Below are 4,596 nucleotides of genomic sequence, written 5' to 3'. Positions count from 1 at the left end.
AGAGACAGTGTGTACCTGGAACTCGGGTCAGCCAACCCCAGAAACCTGAGGGTCCTGCTCAGCCGCCATTGGTAGAAAAGGCAGTTGCCCTTGTTTTTAAAAAACAAAGTCAGTGGTTTACTTGTGAGAATAATTTTTTAGGAAAGGGAGATAAACTACACACATTGTGTATAAACACATCAGGCCCCTGCTAACTGTATACACAAAAGAAGTTCCCCAGTAGTGAACACCCACAGAAGTTTTGAGAGAAAGCAAATGAGACCACTGACAGCTTTGGAAAACAGTATTAGGTTTCTTTCATCCCAAAAGTCATTGACAGAACTGATATTATATAATTAGTAAGACAAGTAAGTTTTCTTCCTTATCACTGTTACAAAAACTATTGCTGTAAGTAAAAATGTATTAGTAAATGTTTGAAAATTGGTTCAATTTCTCCTAAGGCCTGATATAGTCCAGTAAAAATTTAAAAAATAAATAAAAATAAGAGGGACTTCTCTGACCGTCCAGTAGTTAGGATGCTCTGCTTCCACTGCAGGGGTCCAGGCTTGATCCCTGGTTGGGGAATTAGGATCCCCCATGCAGCACAGAACAGCCAAAATAAACTAAAAAAAAAAAAAAAAAAATGTAGAAAGAAAAAAGAAGAAGCTATATTTTAAAGGATATTTAAAGTAATTATTAAAGTGTTGTGATTTCTTTGCCATCTCTCTGCCTTCATATAAATATTTATAGACAGCAATATACATATCTAATGTTAACACTTTAGCTCTGTTAAAGATTTGAGAATTTTTTTTAAATGTTAAAAAAGTACTATTCTGATTGAAACCCTTTCATCAATCTTCAATTCAGTTCAGTTGCTTAGTCGTGTCTAACTCTCTGCGACCCCACTGACTGCAGCACACTAACCTCCATGTCCATCACCAACTCCCAGAGTTTACTCAAACTCATGGCCATTGAGTCAGTTATGCCATCCAACCATCTCATCCTCTGTCGTCCCCTTCTCCTCCTGCCTTCAATCTTCCCTAGCATCAGGGTCTTTTCAAACGAGTTAGTTCTTCACATCAGGTTGCCATCTTCAGTTCAGTTCAGTTCAGTTCAGTTGCTCAGTCGTGTCCGACTCTTTGCAACCCCATGAATCACAGCATGCCAGGCCTCCCTGTCCATCATCAGCTCCTGGAGTTTACCCGAACTCATGTCCATCTAGTTGGTGATGCCATCCAGCCATCTCATCCTCTGTCGTCCCCTTCTCCTCCTGCCCCAATCCCTCCCAACATCAGGGTCTTTTCCAATGAGTCAACTCTTCACCAAAGTTTCAGCTTCAGCATCAGTGGCCATCTTAGATGACCTTAAAAAAACCTCATGGGTTTGAAATTGGAAAAAGCAGTTCTGATATACACATTTTTTTCTTTTTCTACTATTTGCAATGTGCAGAGTTTTACACTGGTTTGGAAAGTGCTTCGGTATGAGTTATCAACATGACCGTGACCATGTATTTTAAATTCCCAGGGAAAAGCTAGGAAATACTACCTGTTAAGCTACGTGGACAAAAAGGCTTTTCTCCATGTACTCTAAACATGAAAGGACGCAAACCAGCAGAAATAAATGTTTAAATCGGGAGCATTTTATCATTTCCGGAACATTTTTTATAGGTGCTGGGCGCTTTGGATGGCTGTTTTTCAGAAGCGAAATCTCCGGAGGGCTAATTCCAACTTCATTTTCCTTCCAGTGTTGTGACCTCAACCCTCCCGCACCGCCTGGCCGTGGCTCCTCCTGCAGAGCAAGGCGCCGAGGCCCCGGGAGAACCGGGGCAGGAGTCGGCCCGCGGCCGCTAGATGGCGGTGCGTCCCCCGGGATGCGGGCGGGAAGGGCGGCGTCAGAGCGGCTCTCCCCGACTGGGTCAGGCCCCGTCTTTCCGAGCGCGCGCGTCCGCCCCGGCGCCGCAGGGCAGCCACCACGCTTCGGTCTGGGTTCCTTCAGAGGACGGCGTTTCCAGGCACACTGGCGTCTCCCCTCCAGGTCCATCCTGCCTGCCCCCGACTCCATGTCTCCTCCACAGGCTTTTATTTAGCGTTGCAGGGAGGTGTTTCTCCTTAGATTTTTAACCTTTTTTTTTTTTTTTTTGCCTCTCAGCTTGTGGGATCTTAGTTCCCTGACCAGGTATTGAACCTGGGGCCACAGTGGTAAAAGCTCTGAGTCCTAACCACTAGACCCCCAGGGAACTCCCTAGATTTTTATGGGGAGGTTTTTACCTCTTATTCTCTCAGTTTATTTCTGAAAAGTAACAGTCTAGACTTTAAAATTTTACTTAAGATGATTTGAGAAACTCATACTATATTTTTCTCCTGAAAATGGCTTTTATACATATATTGGATACATATACATGTATTTTATACACATAAATGAGTTATACATTTATTTTATACATATAAGGGCTGCTACTGCTGCTGCTAAGTTGCTTAGTCATGTCCGACTCTGTGCGACCCCATAGATGGCAGACCACCAGGCTCCCGCGTCCCTGGGATTCTCCAGGCAAGAACACTGGGGTGGGTTGTCATTTCCTTCTCCAATGCATGAAAGTGAAAAGTCAAAGTGAAGTCGCTCAGTCGTGTCCGACTCTTCGGGACCCCATGGACTGCAGCCCACCAGGCTCCTCTGCCCATGAGATTTTCCAGGCAAGAGTACTGGAGTGGGGTGCCATCGCCTTCTCCGATAATGGGCTAAATACCTATTTATATATATTTATGTTTGTGTAGAATATAGGTTTATACTGTTGTTGTTAGGTCGTCCAGTTGTGTCTGACCCTTTGCAACCCCATGGACTGCAACGTGCCAGGCCTCTCTGTGCCCATCTCCCAGAGTTTGCCCAAATTCGTGTTCGTTGCATCAGTGATGCCATCCAGCCATTTCATCCTCTGAGGCCCTCTTCTCCTTTTGCCCTCAATCTTTCCCAGCATCAGGGACTTTTCCAATGAGCTGTCTGTTCACATCAGATAACCCAAATATTTTATTGGTGCAAATAGAAATAATTAGAAGGTTGACTTTAAAAACTGAAGTGTTTGTATATTACCTTTAGTAAAGATGTGCTAAATAATTTTTACTTCAATATTATTTTAGAAATTCTTTAATCAAAAGAACTCAGTGTTTCACAGTGTTGCGTATGTACCCTTTGATAGCTTTTAAAAGAAAATTGCCAAAATATGCTTAGGTTCCAAATATTCTGTTCATAATTGTATGAAAAATAAGCAGTGCTCACATTTTCCAACATGGATCAGTGTCACTGAGAAATTCAGGCATCTTGTGGCTGTTTGCACATCATAGTAAAGCGATGAAGCACTGTCTTGTTCCCACCAGCACAAGGTTCTGCAGGTCCAGCTGGGGTGGTATGTCTCACTGGCATGCCACAATCACGGGACCCAGTGACAGCCCGTGTCAAGGTGGTGTATTCTTTTTAACAATCAATTTTCCTACAGACTGTCCCTTCAAACCATCTAAGGTTGCATTTACTACAAGAATTTATCATCCGAATATAAACAGTAATGACAGCTTTATATAGGGCTTCTTTGGTGCTCAGATGCTAAAGAATCTGCCTGCCAGTGCAGGAGATGCTGGAGAGCTGGGTTCGATCCCTGGGTCAGGAAGATCCCCTGGAGAGAGGAATGACTACCCACTTCAGTATTCTTGTCTAGAGAGTCCCATGGACAGCCTACAGTCCATGGGGTCACACAGAGTCAGCCACCACTGAGCAACGAACAGTTTCACTTTCCTGCAATCACAGTGTTTCTAAGGTTCTTCTATCCATTTGTTCACGGCTATGTGATCCAGGCCCAAATGACCCCCTAGTGCCAGAGGCTTCAGGGGTCTTTAAAGCAGAGATAAGTACAACAGAATGTCTTGAGAATGGACTCAGACATATGCCCTGTGATGCTGCCTTAAAGTCAGAGTAACCTATGTTATAGCTGGAATAAGCTTGAAATTACTGTTAAAAATGTGTGTATTGTCTTAAGTACGTGGTAATTTATAAAACTATAATGCCATATTCTGTTATACTTCCTACAAAATATGCAGTTGCCGATTACCAGAAGCTGACTCAAGAACCTACACCAATTTATTATGATCTGTTATTTTTTAGTTTGTTTTATTGACGTAATGTTGATTTCCAGTGTTGTGTTACTCGCTGCTGTCCTGCACAGGGATTCTTTTTCATATTCCTTTCCGTGATGGTTTATCCCAGGATGTTGAATACAGTCCCGTGCTCTATAGTAGGACCTGGTGGTTTGCCCATTCTCTGTATACCACTTCTGCACCTGCTAACCCAAACCAACAACCCGTCCCTCCCCACCCCCACCCCTGGCAGCCGCAAGCCTGTTCTCTGTGTCTGAGTCTGTATCCATTTCGTCGAGAAACTGACCTGAGTCGTGTGTTAGATTTTGCGTATAAGCAACGTCCTATGGTATCTGTCTTTCTGACTTGCTTCACTTAGATACTTAAGAGAGTTTTTAAAGTTTTAAGCTGTTTGTGCTTTGGGTCGTGGCTCAGGATCCACCAAATGCTTCTGATATAGAAAACCATCCACCCAACGGCACTGAGGCTGGTCTTCATG

At 43.6% G+C, this 4,596-nt stretch overlaps 1 pseudogene; it reads left to right on the top strand.

Annotated features, from left to right (window-relative positions):
- Positions 1–3,378: 3,378 nt before the first annotated feature.
- Positions 3,379–3,918, top strand: LOC102282990 (ubiquitin-conjugating enzyme E2 D3-like; annotated as a pseudogene).
- Positions 3,919–4,596: the final 678 nt, after the last annotated feature.

The sequence above is a fragment of the Bos mutus genome, chromosome 24 (assembly GCF_027580195.1).
Source record: "Bos mutus isolate GX-2022 chromosome 24, NWIPB_WYAK_1.1, whole genome shotgun sequence".
Lineage (NCBI taxonomy): Eukaryota > Metazoa > Chordata > Mammalia > Artiodactyla > Bovidae > Bos > Bos mutus.
Note: the sequence above shows the minus strand (reverse complement) of the source record. Positions and strands in the feature narration are given on the sequence as shown.